Raw genomic sequence first — 17,882 nt, 5'->3', positions numbered from 1 at the left:
TGATCTTGAAGTTTCTTCGTTCCAGAAGTGACGCGCTAACCAATTGAGCTATCTTGGCAACAATCTGCAACAACATTTGGTGGTAGGCACTTTAACGTAGTACACTCTTCGAAAATACGTAGCCTACAGCGAAACAGAAAATACGTACATGTGACAACAAGTGATATTCTGATCGTCTTTATCGAAAGATTTTGATACAAGGAAGTTTAACTGAATGCATCACCACAACCAGCGTTTCCTAATGGGTTAGGGCAAAGTAGTAGTAATTTCGATTGCGTAGGTTCGATTCCCACCCTCTGCAAATACTATTTTTTCTTCTGCAACTGAACTGAGTGCAAGAAGGATCGTAGTGACTGCAATCAATGGAGTTTATGAGAACAATTGTGACTAAAACACCAGTAATGTCATATACGTTACACATGGATTGCGTTATGAATTCGAAGAGTGTAGTACGTTAAAGTGCCTACCACATTTGGCTTGTTGTTTGGCAATTAGGCCTATATGTAAAGCATTTAAAGTTTAAATAAGCGTATGCTTGCAAATAGAATCAGCAGTTTTGTGTTGAACTTTCGTCTTGTTTAACTAAGCACAGAATTCCCCTAACAGCAGCAACTGCTTAAATAAGAAAATTCACAATCATTGGTGTGCAGTCTTTTGCATAAACATTTAAGCAGCGATGTGAATTAGAGCTGACAAGTTGAAATATTGTGCAGATCACACTGTGCTATTTCCCATGCTGATATCAGAGCAATCTGGAGACTGTTATTTTTTCTTTCAGTGACGATAATTCACTATTTTGTTTCCTCTGTAATTCGGGTTACGCAATATAGATCTAGAAAAGAATTGCCCCTCAAGCGTACATACACACGTTTATTTATACATATACAATTTTATTATACGTGCAGTAGTTATCAAGTAGGCTACTGTACAGTATGAACATTGGGCACATACAGCAAGTACAGTATACCCACGTATCAAAAAGTATTGTAGCCTATATGTAGACTAGTGTTTTCAAACCATTAAAAATTATCTTAAAGGGAACCTGAAGTGTTAAATTTAATTTTTTTTTATTGATTATTTAGTAATAAAGAGGACCACAGCTTTGAGATTTTTTGCTCAGTTTTTGGAACTTTTACATGGTTGAAAAGTTTAGGTTCTGCAGGGGTAGGTGGTTTAGAATGAGAAGTTGGCTTAGATTTCAGTTGTTGAGCCACTGCCTGGTGAAATAGGAAAAAAATGCAGGAAAAGAATTGGCTTGAACCAAGTGGTTTATATAAATCAAAAGTATGTGTTCTGAATTGCCTATACCCTACCGATGTTTTACTGTCCTACTGGCCTGTTTCAACGTCTCGTTCATTTCTTGCTTTGCTATTCAAACGCCCGTTCGTACTTAGAAATACGGACCAAGGTCGATCATGTTTTGTGGGCACTGCGTTCGCAGTGGCTTTTACAAATTTAAAAAACCAAAGGTAGAAGGAACAGCTTCAAGGCTGGGCAGGTGTTTGGGTTTGGTATCTGTAGATCTGCTTGTACATAGATCACATTAGTAATCGCTGACCAGAAAATAATCGTTGCACACAGTGGCGGCTGATGCTGTTTGTGAGCAGTGTGGCTGCAATTAATAATACGGGAGACGAAGCCCGTCTCTGAGTTCGGCAAAGGCAAACGATTTCGCGGGGAGGTCTGGGGGCCACCAAATCACATTAAATTTGGTGCGTTCTGAGCCTGTTTTTACCCCAAATTTTGAAAAAAAATGCATTCAAACTTTGTTGAAAACTTGATGTATTTCAGCTTAGTCTTGACTAGCCTAGCCGTTGCATACAAGGCTCAAGTGATTTTGAGATGCCCTAGGCTGGACTAGCACTTCCTATAACCTGTTGAATACCCTAACTCTACAGCTAACACTTCTACATTCATGGCTAACCGCTACTCTGCAAAATAAAAACTAACTATAAAACGTCTGTAAAGTTATTCGGTCAGGGGGCTGTTTTCCATGCAGCCCCAAAAGATTCAAAAATTGCTGTTCTGTGTGCTGTAAAATACCAAAAGAGGTGGAGCTTCAAGGATATTTTTTAGCCAATCAGTGCGCTTGAAATCCAGAATCTTGGGCTGCAAAGAAGTTTGCCCAAAATCCGTGTTGCCAAACGAAACTTTTAATATTTCAATTTTCGATCCGCAATCCTTAAGTAAAAAAAGTAACCGGGTCGGACAAACACAGCGGAAAACATATTTTCCCTCTTCTCTTTCTTTCAGGTGGGGCTGCAGCCCTGCAGCCCCATGGCACGAGCCGGTACTGGTTGCACACACGGCAGTGCTTGTTAATAGGTGAGTCTTTGAATTTCATTGCCGAAATCCATTTCTTCAGCTTGTCTTCATTATTCAGAGATAATAATCAAACTATACCTCTTTGACGATTCTCTGGTTACTACAACCGGAAGTCATACAAGAAATTACTATCTCAGTGGCTTAAAAACTACTCAAGCAAACAGTGGTTTTCTGTAAACGTAAGCTGCGCTACTTGTGTAGTGTGTTTGTACGCATAATAGTGAACCCAAATCCAGCGCTACCACCTAAACTATCCATTGAAATCTTTGACCAATCAAAACCATTTGAATCAAAATGTAAAAGCCCGTATCTCAAGGGGCCCAAGCACTTAAACATAATGCTATCGCGTATGCTTTGAATATTGTGTATTTTTCTTAGTAATGTCTAGATTTGGGGACCGAACATCATGAAATATAATTCAACGAAGAATGCAAACAAAAAAATTATGAAAAATTTACATGATTTTTCTCGGTTTTGTGGCGTGCCCTCCCTGGATCCGCTCTTGTGTGCAAGTTAGAAAGCATTTCAATGATAGATACTTTATTCAGTTGTTTCAAATTTCCCATATATGCTGACTGATAAGTCACACAAACCTTCGTGAAATATGTTGTTTTTAAAAAAACTAATACCGGTTAGCCACGAAGACACGTCAGAGTCACTGTTGCTTGTAATTGCGGATGTTGAAATTTTTGACAAAAAATTTGTTGCTGAATTATCACTCTTGGTAAATTGTGTAAGCGTATAAGCAGGCGTCTTCTTTTATTGAAATGTTTAAATTTGATTGATACTTCTCAAATTGAAGCATCTTTTGTGACATAGTTGTGCTGTATGCTGAAAGGTCCCACTTGATGTATTGACTAGTAGGCTAAGTTGAAGGCACACAAGAAGATAGTCTACTGTGTGGGGCTTGTTGCCACAAAAGCATGCAATTGAATCTGTCTTGTAACCCCACAACACCATTGCAAATTTGGTACGACCAACATTAGTTTGGAGTCGATTTAATGTTTTCCACTTTTTCTTTTTGCCAATACAAAGCACTTCTGAGCAGCGGAGATGAACTTAACTCGCTGCAACGATGATAAATTTGGATACACCGACCTCGTTACGTCATACATAGCAACCATATTCCACACTTGGCTGTCTCTAAGCAAAGAAAGTTTTTAAAGATATGGGTGAGTTCACACCACCTCAAACGTTAAGGTCTGGACACGTCAAGGAGAGCAATAATTTTGGTTTGTTTAGCTGTGAGTAGATGGAGCAGTGAAATCTAAAAACAGAACGTTCATTTACGAAATGTTATTTTTCTAAATAAATAAACTTAAGAACGATGACTAAATCTTAAAATTGTTTACAAAAACCTGATTGTTGTCGCTTATATTTATTTCACTTGATCAGCCTTTGCTTCTACTTTTCGTTATAAAACAGCGTAATATTTGTGACAGCCATATTCCATCACTGCGTATGCGTACATACTGCCCTTGCGTACGGCCCTTAAAAGTTTTAAGTTACATTACTTATGTTACGGCCAATCTCTGTACAAATCAAACGTCATATAAAACCGTTCAAGTCTACTGAATATTACGTCATGGAAGTTGCTAGAAAATGTGCCAAAATTGCACCATCGTTCATAGACTTGTGTCAAACTTGTTTGGACTTGCTTGGGCCTGTTTAAACAGGAAATATTACATCAGCTTGAACACCTGTTGGAATGACTTCATAATTGTCTTTCATTTATTGCGTCACAGTTACTTTCTACGTGAATTTGAGATATTGATATCTATTCTGGTCATTCGTAAAATGATTGTTTGAAAGTTGGCCGCACATTTAACTGTTGGCTTAGTGCTTGCTAGCTGGACAAAGGTTCCGTCTTTTATCCAAGTAATCTGTTGTGTAGTGACAGTTTAAGTGGTGTAGGCGTTGCACCCCCTCGTTTTCGGTAGCCGTGGGCTAATTTTTACAGAAATACACTTTTTGAAAAGAAGTTCAAGTGTGTGTTTCTTCGGTCATTATATGCAGACGAAAGGATCCGGGAACTTTAAGTTACAATTTTCCCACGAAGAAATTATGGTTTACCGCTGTGACCATAAAAAATAAAAGACGATTCTCTGTCTAGTGTTTGGCACAGAAGCACTTAGAAGCAAAAAATAAAAGACGAAGTTGGTTAGTTGGTAGGCTAAGAAGCACTTAGAAGCAAAGAAATAATAAAAGAAGATCTTATTGGTTGGTAGTCTAAAGAAGTAAAGAAAAGTAAAGACATTTCTTCTCGGTTTGGTACAGAAGAAAAATAACTTTGACATTTATTGGCAAGAAAGAAGATTAAAGGCAATCCATCTGTGCTTGAAGATTCAAGTGGAAGAATCCAAGCAAGTTTTGTGGACGTTTGGACTTCACATACTCGTACAGCTACGGTATCGTGCATTTAAATTCTTTTTTGTATTTTTACGGTCTTTGCAGTTAAGTTTTTTATAACTACTGTAATTTTGTGTGTTTGTGTAACTTAATTTTTTAATTGTTAAATTTAGCCCTAACATTTAATATGTCTACACTCGGTGGTGACAGGGACTCGACCGCCGTCGACTCGACTGAGTTTAAGCCTGATGATGTTCTTTGCGGTCGGGCAGGCCATTCTGGGGAGGGACCCATTAACGATGAGGCTAAGTCAGTTCGAGAGGCCCGGCATCTTAGACGGGATATTTTGACTCAAATTGGGAAACTTTCTGTGGCCCTAGGTTCTTTGAGTGATAAGCAGGAACTGTTAATTTTTAGATCTAAGTTATCTACTTTAGAAGAGGAATTACGGCATTTCCATGCTCTTTTGAGTAAAATTGTTAACTCTGCAATCTTGGCAGAACTTCGTGATAGGGTAGATCCCGAATTTAACTCGTTAAAAAATAACTTCGAACAAAAAGAAAGTGAGTTGTCAGATAGGTTGGATGCTGACATACATCCTGAGGATAGCGCCTCAAATGTAAGCACTAGGATGTCTGAGAGCTCGTCACGGATAGTTGCACAAATTAACCTACAGTTAAGACGAGAGGAGCTCCAGATCCAAGCTGAGGCCGAAGCAAGAGCTGCTGAGGCCATCGCAAGAGCTGAAGCCATACGAGCTGAGGCTGCCGCACGAGCAGAGGCTGCCGCAAGAGCTGAGGCCATACGAGCTGAGGCCATACGAGCTGAGGCTGCCGCGAGAGCTGAGGCCGACGCGAGAGCTGCTGAGGCCGAAGCGAGAGCTGCTGAGGCCGCCGCGAGAGCCGAAGCTAGAGCTGCTGAGTTCGAACTAGGATGTCTGAGAGCTCGTCACGGATAGTTGCACAAATTAACCTACAGTTAAGACGAGAGGAGCTCCAGATCCAAGCTGAGGCCGAAGCAAGAGCTGCTGAGGCCATCGCAAGAGCTGAAGCCATACGAGCTGAGGCTGCCGCACGAGCAGAGGCTGCCGCAAGAGCTGAGGCCATACGAGCTGAGGCCATACGAGCTGAGGCTGCCGCGAGAGCTGAGGCCGACGCGAGAGCTGCTGAGGCCGAAGCGAGAGCTGCTGAGGCCGCCGCGAGAGCCGAAGCTAGAGCTGCTGAGTTCGCACTCAAAGACGCTCAGTTGAGGGCCGAACAACGTAAAGAGGTAGTTTTAGCTGAATATCGTTCTGAGTTGGGCTCCCGGCGTAGCTCTAGGAAGGGCTCTTCTAGGCATTCCAGAAGTGAACATCAATCACAGTTTAATTTACCTAACCTTTTCCACACGCCTGTTCAATCCGTAAGTGGACCTGTACAATCCACATGTTTTCCAGCTGTTTCAGGAGGTCTCGGGGCCGCGGCTAAGGGTCTTCCGAAGGCTGTAGAGCCAAGGTCTGCAAATTACAACCGAACTCCTCCCCCAGAGCGTACAGGTCACGGGGCCGCCATTAGCAGTAATGCTTTGCCCCCTTCAAAGTTTTCTGCGCCGCTAGTTGCTGATCGCCCAGCTACACGTAATTTGGGTGGTTGTGAGAGGCGTATCGTGTCTCCTGATTTTAACGTGTTTGAGGATCGTGATCGGGCTGTGCATGTGACTGAGCCCACTCAGCCCCTTAAGGGATATAGCTTGTCTTCTCCCGCTAAATCGAGTTCTCAACAGCAGGATTGCTTTTTTGAATACCAAAATAGTAGGACGTTCTTCGATAAGGCGGCCTTGATTGGTTACGATGGTAATAATATGCCATTTGTCTTCTTTAAAAATCGTGTTATGGCCTTGATGGCAGCTTCGCCCTTTAAGGGAACTCGTTTGACTTTGTTGCAAGCAGCTTGTGTTAGAACAGCTGCACAAACGATTGCTAATTTGGTTTCTGACACTCCTGGCTTGTCAGAGGAAGACAGGATAGAAATGTCGTTAGCTCGCTTGTCCCAACGTTTTGGGGTTCGTGGAGGTCTTTTCGCAGAACCAGAAATTAGAAAGTATCGCTATGGTAGCAAATTGACTTCTATCTCTTCCAGTGATTTGAAAGAGTTTAAAGATGAATTGTCGCAGTGTTTGCTTTACGCGAAAGCTTATGGTCAGCGTGATAAATTAGAAGGACGTTTTGTTTTGGATTTGGCTAAGCGACTCCCGTTTGACGCTAAGCAGCGTTATCTTGACTTTTTAGGTGATCAGTATGGTAGCACTGAGGAACCTACCTTTCAGAGTTTGTTTGATTTTGTAGTACGGGAGGAAACGCGCAAGTCGACTGATTTTAGCATTATGCTAATGGGCGATTCTGGTGAGTCGCAGCATTTTAAAAAGTTTGGCAAAGGAAAATTGCCTTCATGTCCGGTTAGGCAGACGTCGGTAAAACCCCATGATAATGTGATTTCAGGGAGTTCGCAGTACTCGACTGCTGTTGGCACACCGCGCGGCGGTGTGGCCAGACGTAGTGACATACCGGCGTGTTTTTGTTGTTCGTCACGTGGTCAAGTTGAATATCATTTTTTGTCTAATTGTAAAGAATTTTTGCGCTTGACACCTAAAGATCGGAGAGATGTCATTGTGAAAGCTGGCAAATGCTTGAATTGTTTGCGCCAGCATATGGTTAGAGACTGTAATCATGCAAATAACTGTCGTAAGTGTGGACCTACCAACGATAGGAAACACTATTTTCTTCTGCATGATTTTTATGTGACGTCACGTGATTCTCTGGATTTGGTCGGTAAAGATGAGGCTGGTGCCAGAGTTCCTGTGCGTAATGTTAAGATTGGAAATGTTAAAGCAGCCTTTAACCGCGTTACTGCTGCTCGTGTTTTGAATCCAATGACTGGCAAATCGAAATTGGTGTATTGTCAGCATGATCCTGGTTCGCAGTTGACTTTTGTTTCGAGTGACTTGGTGTGCGAACTTGGTCTTAAACCGTATGATAAAGCGTCGTTTAAAATGGATACTCTGGCTGGTCAGAAACCTACTTGTGCTGACCTTGTTAAACTCAACATCCAGTCGTTAGAGACTGATGAACTGTTTTGTGATATAACCTCGGTGGTTAACCCAGCTTGGGCTGACGATGTTAAAACTTTACCCCATAAACAAGATTTAAGTGGTTTCCGTCATTTTCATGACGTGAATATGTTTCATTTGAATGATTGTAGTACTGTAGATGTACTGATTGGCAACGACAACGCTTATTTGATGTGTGCAAAAGAAGAGCGTGTTGGTGACAATCGTAGTGAACCGCATGCTTTGCTCACTCCTCTCGGTTGGTTGGCTTGTGGTGGTAAGTCATCCTTAGTTGAAAGCGTTGCTAAAGTGTGCAGAGTGCAGACGTCTTCAGAGTCGGATGTCATCTCTGGCTTTCAGCGTAAAATTGAGTCTCGCGATATGGAAATAGCAGACCTGAATAAAGTCATTCAGGATTTGACTTTGCAAAATGAAACCTGTGAATTGTCTCGCAATGATATTTTGGCTAGAGAACTTGTCGAACCGAATATTGAGTTGAAAGATGGTCGATTTGAGATACCTGTTCCGTTGAAGGAAGATATTGATTTACCTAACAATTTTGTTTTGGCGTCAGATAGAGCTGCTGCTTTAAGGAAGAAGGCTTTAAAACAATCTGAGTTTCGAGGAACTTGTGTTAATGATTTAATGTCTTCTTGTCTTGACTTGTCTGACTTGTTAAACCCTCTGGCAGATGTCTTGGCTAGATTTCGGCTTGGCAGATTTGGTTTCGTGGCCGATATGACCAAGTACTTTTTTCACATTTTGGACTCTTCAATACGTAAGCCCAATTTCATTGAACTGCTTACGTACACAAGCAGTGCTGTTCGGATCGTGAACGAACGCCCTTTGGTACCTTTGAGTGACGACCCTAGGGATTTTACTGTCATCACCCCTGCCTCACTTTTGACCCCATACTTAGACCCATACTGTGCTGTTGGGCAACCACATGATCGTGACCAATTAAGAAGGGATTATCGGTTCAATTTGTCACTTTCTCAGCAGTTTTGGAATAAATGGATCGATTTTTACTTGCCAGGTCTTCAGGGCCGGAAAAAATGGCTAAAAATGGCCGAGAATTTGGAGCCTGGTCAACTTGTAGTGGTAGGTTCTCTCCAAGACATTGGTAAACGTGGGAAGTATCAACTTGGGAGGGTGCATGAGGTAGTTCCACAAATTAGGAAAGGGAAGCCTGTGGTTCGTAGAGCCAAAGTTGCCGTCTGCAACTATGATGAGAGTACGGGGAAAGTGAAAGTAGACTACTTGTTGAGGGATATTTCGTGCCTCGCCCCCGTAAAGAACACCTAAGTGTTAGGGTTTGAGCCTGGTTTTGTCTGCGGTGGCCGACACTTGTCTGAGCCCAGAACAGTCGGTTATTATCGCAACAATTGTATATAGCGTCATTTAGCGTGTACCTATGGTACCAATTTCATGTATCATCGTGTTTATTCTTATTGCTGTTCATTCTTTGCATGCCCTTTGTATTTGCGTATTAACTTAAACGTGAGTGATTCAAAAAATTTGTGTATCGTGTGTTTTATTCATTGGCTCACGATTGTCCTTCAATTCTTTTTTAGTTATGCCATGTTAGACTGTCATAACTAGGGGCCGCTATGTTACGGCCAATCTCTGTACAAATCAAACGTCATATAAAACCGTTCAAGTCTACTGAATATTACGTCATGGAAGTTGCTAGAAAATGTGCCAAAATTGCACCATCGTTCATAGACTTGTGTCAAACTTGTTTGGACTTGTTTGGGCCTGTTTAAACAGGAAATATTACATCAGCTTGAACACCTGTTGGAATGACTTCATAATTGTCTTTCATTTATTGCGTCACAGTTACTTTCTACGTGAATTTGAGATATTGATATCTATTCTGGTCATTCGTAAAATGATTGTTTGAAAGTTGGCCGCACATTTAACTGTTGGCTTAGTGCTTGCTAGCTGGACAAAGGTTCCGTCTTTTATCCAAGTAATCTGTTGTGTAGTGACAGTTTAAGTGGTGTAGGCGTTGCACCCCCTCGTTTTCGGTAGCCGTGGGCTAATTTTTACAGAAATACACTGTTTGAAAAGAAGTTCAAGTGTGTGTTTCTTCGGTCATTATATGCAGACGAAAGGATCCGGGAACTTTAAGTTACAATTTTCCCACGAAGAAATTATGGTTTACCGCTGTGACCAACTTAGAAACCAAACTAGCACAAATCACAAATCTACCTCGTGATAATCACCTGCAAAGGATTCAAAATGCAAACAATAGCAAGTTAGTCAATAATGCTAAACCTTTTTTCCGTGATGGACTTTTATCATATTTAATAACCTTAGATTTTCCATTAAAGTAGTGAAAACGTTTGCCTTTGCAGCAATGTTCACACTCAGCATGGTGTCTCGCTCAACTTCCGTGTAGTATCCTGTAATTTAGATAAGACTTATGTCGGTATAGGGAACAGCAAGCAAGTTATAATAAAGCTTTGGTAGAGGTTTCGCTCTGTTGAACCGTAGACAGACAAACAAAGTAACTTCAACGGGTTTAACATATTTTATCACACAAAGGAATATAATATAATTAAACTAAATTAAATAAACTCGAACCCTTTCGGCATGTAGCAAAAATGTTTAAATTTATTTTAATTATGTTATATTCCTTTGTGTAATAAAATAAGACTTTAAAAGTTACTTTGTTTTATCTATTGTACAGTAAATAAAAATAGCAGAAGGAAATAAATAAGCAAATTGATTTCACAGGCTGATACAGAGACTTATTGTTGGATGACAAATATATGTATGAACGCAACCTACTGTGAGCACTGTAGTTTACTAGTTTCTAAATCCAATAACCAAAATTGGAAATATTTAAAAACTGCCCAACACTACAGGAAAGGCAGATATGATTTACTGTCATAACATTACACTTGCAAGGCGAAACTAATAGCTTGAACTAGTTACTGCCACTAGTTGCAACGTTCATCTGATGAAAGTGAAAGTAAAAACAACAATAAACAGGATGGTTTATTGCTTGACGTTTCGCGCACCATGACAATGCGCATCCTCAGAGCGAATAACATACAAAACAATTTTACACACAATACAAATTTTGTATGTTATTGGCTCTGAGGATGCGCATTGTCAAGGTGCGCGAAACGTCAGTGAAGCAATAAACCATCCTGTTTATTGTTGTTTTTATTTTCAATTTCATCAGATGAACGTTGCAACTAGTGTTAGAAACGATAATTGTCCTGATAAACACCCAAACTTTTCAGTATTTATTTAATGCCAGTTGCGTTTGGACATATTTTTTTTAAGTAATAAAGAGTTAAATTTGGTTGAAGCAAAGTTTTTTCATCGACATTTTGTTTCAAATATACAGTAGGTTCACGCAATCAGTAGGTTCACGCGATCAGGTTCACGCAATCAAGTTAGATTCACGCAATCAGTGACGTAAAAACGTCAATATTTTCTAATTTAAAACACTGAGTATGTTCTGAATGCAGACGTGGAGGGTTGCAAGAAAAAATGTGGGATGTGTAAAACAGAGATTGCTTGTATTTAGTTTTTTCATTCAGGCTACTAAAGACTGTTGCAAAACAGAAGAAAGTTTGTTTCATGATATAGAATTCACATTTTTTTCATTTCGGCACAGTAAAAACAAACAAAAAAACCGGTATGAATAAAGAACTCTCAATAAATGCTTCATTCTAAATGTCTAGACGCGTTAATTTATCATTCAATAAAGCAACAAGCAGATATTCGGCTGTGGCTCATCGTGCTTTTGTGTGTGTTCTAATTGTTTGTCACATGCCTGTATCCTACACCTCATGTGGTCTGTTTCCGCCATATAAGTTACTCGTCATCATTCTTGTATCACTTATTCAGGTTGTACTTTTCATCCGAAGTGTCGTTACAGTGATAGTGCATAGTCTGATTTATCTTATAATTTTCATGTTTTGTATATTGCAAATTTAAGTAATTCCTGATGAGGACACATGTACGTGTCGAAAGCGTTTGAGTTGATTTTATAATTATGTTATTTTTGCAATAAAACGTGTTAAACCCGCTAAAGTTACTATGTTTTGTCTGTCTATCTTTCAATAATCTTTGCAATTTTAGACCAAGGTCAATCAAGAATCAATTTGATCCAAAAATATTTCAAAATATCACAAATGTATTTTTACTAAAAAAGATTAGAAGCCCATCTGATTACAAATCATTGATGCAACTACCAACACAAACATGAAATGAAAATTACGAAGTTGTTACTATCGCAGCGGAGTCGCAGTGCGATGAAAATGAAAGAAACCATAATATTGTATTTGGTTTGAAGATTTTTATCCTCGGACTGACAAAAGCTTCTTTGAGAGCCTGATCCTGGCAGTTTCACATACTTGTAGAGGCTTTGAACCACTGACGCACATCCGATCACTGCGATTGACAGAGTGAAGTTTCCGATTGTTGAGGTGTTATTGTCAACTGTTCTGAACTGTGAACTTTTCTTATCACTGGGTGCAGCGGAATATACAGTAGAGCAGTCCTTGATATGCGTTGCCCAAGCGCATTGCACAAGAGTCGAACCGTCGCCGCTTGATCTTGCCCTTTCTTTGTTTACAAATTAGACGTTTCATGACCTGAACTATATTGGAGCGGGTATGATGAACTATAACTGGTATGATTAATAAACACGAATATGATAAATAAAATGTGAACATAGGAACAGCCAAGATAGGAAGTGAAGCGCGGCAAGAAGTGGACGGATTTTTAATCTTTTGATTACTTGTTGATCAGATAGAATTACCAAACAAAAGTTTCCTTTTCTAACGCATTACTAGCGTGGTTTTGTTTTTGATTCGGAAGGCCGAAACGGTGTGCCACTGTCTGCAGTTATGGACGCTATTGGCTTATTGAGCAAATTGACGATTGAGATTGAGCACTTTACTGGAGGCACCTTGCTGTGCATTGAGCAAAGCTCACTGCTTGCAATTTGAGCACTTTAGCAAGGTTGATGGTAGTACTATTTTTGGAACTTAGGTTCCGAAATGGGAAATCGTCACACGGAAGTATAAATCTCGGTGGCCAATGTACCCAATGTACCTATTGCACTGAGGAGGCCAAAAAGCCGTAAAACCAAAAAGCCGAAAAGGTGTGATCACACATGCAGGTATAACCAAAATATATATTTTCCAGAAGGAAAAAAAGGTTAACTGTTTTCCGTTCGTTCTGCAATTGCAAAATAATTAAAAAGATTTTTTTCGTTTTTACCACAAGCCTGAAAACAAACGATTGGAAATTGATGCAATGGGAGAACCTCTAGCAAAGAAAAAAGTAAGACGGATTATTTGTCAGTGAGATAAGCAAACTTTATCACACTTGTTTTCATACATATTGGTTCATTGTAGCTGTTGACTATAATTACCACATCAAACTTGAACTTAACGACATTGAATTATTTATCATCTAAATTACTTTGATATGACGTATAATGTGAAATATAATGTGATATGACATACATGAAAAATAATGTTACTTTTGCTTCAGTGCTTCAACGACCCGATTCATAAACACATAGAGCTCCATCCTTTGTTGTCGAAGTTCATCAACACTCCTCAATTTCAAAGACTTAAAAACATCAAACAACTTGGAGGGAATTACTTTCTTTACCCAGGAGCCTCTCATAACAGATTTGAACATTCCATTGGGTAGCTAGTTTAAATTATTTATTTACTCTGTGGTATATTGTTTTTTGCCATTAAAAAAGTAGTTTTTGCAATCACACATCTCAGAGTGGATATATAGTTTACACCATGATGAATTGATGATAGCCATCGTCGGTTTTAAGTTTTGTCGGTTACATCAATGCAGTGTTTTTTTTATTAAGGATGCATTACCTTGAATCGTTACAATAAATTTGCATAAAAAGCCTATATAGCCTATACCAGGAAGATTTTCATAATCCTGTACACTGTACAGTAGTTTCAGCAAAATATTGGTCAATCTAAACTCTGCAAATTAGGTTGTAAAACATCGTGTTTTTTTTACCTTTAAACGTTCAAAGCTGAGATGTTTCGAAATTGTTCCAATTGTCTTTTAAAGGGCTAGTCATCTAGCTGGAGAGCTCGTTCGACACTTACAGTCCACACAGCCAGAGTTGAATATCGATGAAAAAGATGTTTTATGCGTTGAGTTAGCTGGACTGTGTCATGATTTAGGTTTGTTGTAACATGATTTAGGTTTGCTTTTATTTAAGGAAATTTTCAACTATAGTTGTTGTGACAAAATCCAAAGTCAGTAAGAAATGTCTTAAACTAGATAGCTACAATGGATCAAATCAAAAACGGTGAAAGCAAAGTGGCTTTTGAGTTACCTTATGGACTTTACCACATTTTAATGTCAAAATTTTGTTTTCAGGACACGGACCTTTTTCTCACATGTTTGACCATCATTTCTTGAAAGAGGTAGGAAATACAAGCATGAAAAAATACTGGGAGGTAAGTACGATGAATGCCTTTATATTGATAGATTGACATTCAGCAGTTAACAGTTACTTTGCAACTCAAAAGTTCAGGCTATGTTTATTATTTTGCAAAGTTGCCAGCATTAACTTGAACAGCCATTTGCCTCATGTCAATAAATTAATTGCGTTTGGACCTTTGTGTTCAGGGTCTAGGCCAGAATTGACCCTAATGTTTAAAATAAAACGGGCCATGTTTAAGCCTTAATAGTAATAGGCTATTTTGTTTCTGTATACGTTTGCTATACTGTACTATGATTTCCTCAGAAAATTTTCGCTTACGATGTATAGGTTTATTGATTTAAAATGTAAGCTATACAATATAAATATTAATCTATCCAGAAAATAATGCAGTGAGTATAAATCATGGTAAGGCAAAGAATAAAATTAAGTGACGATATATATTTGATAACATAACCGCTTAAAGCTATAATTTTGGAAAAAGCAGCGGCACTAATAAATACTTTTCTATATGTTTTCATTTCTATTCGGAATAGGCACACACCCATCAATTTAGTAGTATAGCCTATCCCCAAGCAGTTTTACACTCATGGTAGGTTACAAAGGACTAAGCAAAGTAGCCTACTTTGCGTAGATTATTTTTACATCAAAACAATATAACCCACAACCAGTGCCGGTCTTTGGGGTGTGCAAACCGTGCGATCGCACAGGGACCACAAATTAGGGGGCCCGCAATTTACTCAGGAAATGCAGTAATTTTTGTCATTTCCAATGGAAAAAATTCAATTCGATTCACAAGCAAGTACCGTTATCCTTGAAGTCAGTTGCGGCTTTAGGAATTAGCAACAAGAAAACATGGAGACTCAGCTTTATTTCCGAAAAATGCCAGAGAAAACATGATCTTATCCTTTTGCTATGCAACCGGACAGCACCATTTTACAGTTAATATTCATACTCAAATTTTTGTTGAACATGCGCTCAGAATGCACCAAATTCAAAGTAATTTTTCAAAATTTTCTGGGGGAGGGCCCCCAGACCCCACACCGCTGGGTGTCGCCTTCGGCAAACACGCCGGCCGTCAAAACCCCCCTCCCCTTTCAAAATACTTAGCTACGCTGCTGAATTGGATCATTGTCATTGGGGCCCGCAAAGCACATTCCGCACAGGGCCCGAAATACCCTAAGACCACTGCCCACAACTAACTTTCCACTACTGTAATTTGAATTTACATCTCTTTTCAACCATTGTCTTTTCATAAGCTTAAAAATACGACTATCCTTGAGATATTCACTTACTTTGATGACAAGCTGCATAAGACAACACCTCATTTTGGGCATTTCGATGATTTGATTCTTTTTATATTAAATTGTGTTTCTTTTAGCATGAAGAGAGATCTTGTCTTATGTTTGATCGCATTTTCCAAGACGATAGAAACGATAATGTTAAAGTGGAATTCAAGAAACGTTTGGGATGTGATGAAGACGGATCTGACGTCACTGAGTGGCGCAATGTAGTTTTCATAAAAGAAATGATCAATGGAAAGCAAAAACCGAGTCCTGAAGTAAGTCGTTGTTATTAATATGGTTTAGCTTGGGATAATCAGGTTTGCAAAATTATTTTTTCAATTAACTACAGCAAACGAATATTTTCTTAGATTAATCAAAAACTTTATGTGAAGAACTGAAATGGTGGTATTTTATTTTGGTCTTTGCCAAACAAAATAACATAAAATCGCTTATGACAAATTTAAAGTATAGTTTCATGCTGATTGTAAACTGTGAAGTGGTAGGCTACGGATAGAATTTGATTCTTCGAACTCATACTGGTCATTTTTCTGACGCTTTCTTATTAAGTTTTTTTTTTTGATGTTTGATTGATAAAATTTAATTTTTTTTATAGGCTACAGTAGCTTCCACTTTGCGTGCCAAGTTTTTTTGGCACTTAAATTTAATTTTCACCGTTTAGTTATATCACAACACGATGGTTTCGCATTCTGCAAAATTAGACAGGTCGTCATTGATTGTTGTACTCTCCTAAATAAGTCGGTGGTCATCAGAATAAATGTGGGTTATCGCTTGCAACATTATGTAATAGTTTAACTTATTTTTACAACAAAAGCTTGCTATGTTTTTGAATTAGATGCACAGTGGACAGTGAGTTAAATGCATTAAACTTTTTAAATGTATTGAACTTTTTCCAGTGTCAGCCAAAATACATCCTTGAAACCTAATACTGCTCAATTGTTAACAATTCTATGTCTAACCTTCTCTCACAACTAAGTCTATTTAAAACTGATTTTCCTGTGAAGCTATAACTGTAAATTTCATCCAGTTCGTCCTTCAAAGCCTTTACAGTTTTCAGTTCTACTGCTTTTATTTACTTTTATTTGTCAGCAGAGTTTGTTTACAACAAATTGAAATAGGCTGCTCCCATAAACAACTTACAAACTTCATAAAGCTATGTTATTTCTAGATGTGGAAGTACAAGGGAAGATCAAGAGATAAAAGTTTTTTATATGAGGTAATCCTAGTTGAAAGAAATCGAAAAATGTAGGCTAATGTAAGCTTATTTCAGTGCATAGTTTAATAGTTAGTTTAGTGGTCACTCAAAACATAGTCAAACGTTTTGCACATGCAATCTAAACTAGACGGAAATTGTTCTTGCATAATCATATATTCAAACGTTTACCTTTAAACTGTTTTATTTTGAATGCCTCAAATGCCTTTGCAATCATGGTCTTCCAAACTTCTAAAATGTCCAACACGGCTTCAAAGACCATTATGAACCAACCTTTGTACCACACCAGGCACATGATCATGATTATTCTTATCGCTTTTTTAACTGGTACCAGGTTTTCAAACAACTTTATTCAACACGTCAATCAATTTGTTATGTAACAGTAATAGTGACTTTGGTGACTTTTTGGTCTCATCCTTGCTGTGCGAAGTATTTGTGTTGATTGTGTTTTGTATATTTTTGTTCATTTGCCAGCAGAAAAAATAAATAAACTAAACTAACAGATCGTTGCAAACAAACGCAATGAAGTGGATGTCGACAAGTGGGATTACTTTGCCCGCGACTGCCACCAGCTGGGCATATCAAACAGCTTCGATCACATTCGGTTCATGAAGAACATGAAAGTGCTCAAAAGATGTACCCGACAACAGGAAAGTGACAGCGGCAGTAATGAAAGCAATAACAACGATGCAGGTGATAAAAAGGACATAGACCTGCAGATTTGCGTGAGGGACAAGGTAAGACAAATTATTTTGTACTATTGTATCACCTACTTTATGTTTCTATATTCAAAATTGATGAAACCTGTGGCCCACTACGTAGCTTTTGCAGGCGGAAAGATTAACTCTTGTATCATTATTAAAAGAAACTTTATTTAGCTATTATAGAAGGTATAGTAAGAACTATCAACTCAACTTGTTGCATGCACATATCCTTTAATGACATGACCATACGTAAACAAAACAAGCATTTCGTTTACGTTGCAAAGCGCAAACCTTCAAACGTTTTAATCTTTACAAATTCAGAATTATGTCTCTATGTTTTTATGTCAGAATTGAATTGATTGATTGAATTAAAACTAAGAGGTTAGATCGGTGTGCAATTGCCAGCATTTGATGAATGCAAAATAGCAGTAGGCTACCATCAG

At 38.7% G+C, this 17,882-nt stretch overlaps 1 protein-coding gene across 1 annotated transcript in view; it reads left to right on the top strand.

Moving 5' to 3' along the window:
• Nucleotides 1-17,882, top strand: part of LOC145767450 (uncharacterized) — a 165,182-nt gene that overhangs the window by 37,483 nt on the left and 109,817 nt on the right. The window lies entirely within an intron of this gene.

The sequence above is a fragment of the Aplidium turbinatum genome, chromosome 1, assembly GCF_918807975.1.
Source record: "Aplidium turbinatum chromosome 1, kaAplTurb1.1, whole genome shotgun sequence".
Taxonomy (NCBI): domain Eukaryota; kingdom Metazoa; phylum Chordata; class Ascidiacea; order Aplousobranchia; family Polyclinidae; genus Aplidium; species Aplidium turbinatum.
The sequence above is the reverse complement of the archived record's forward strand: the minus strand, read 5'-3'. Positions and strand labels throughout refer to the sequence as shown.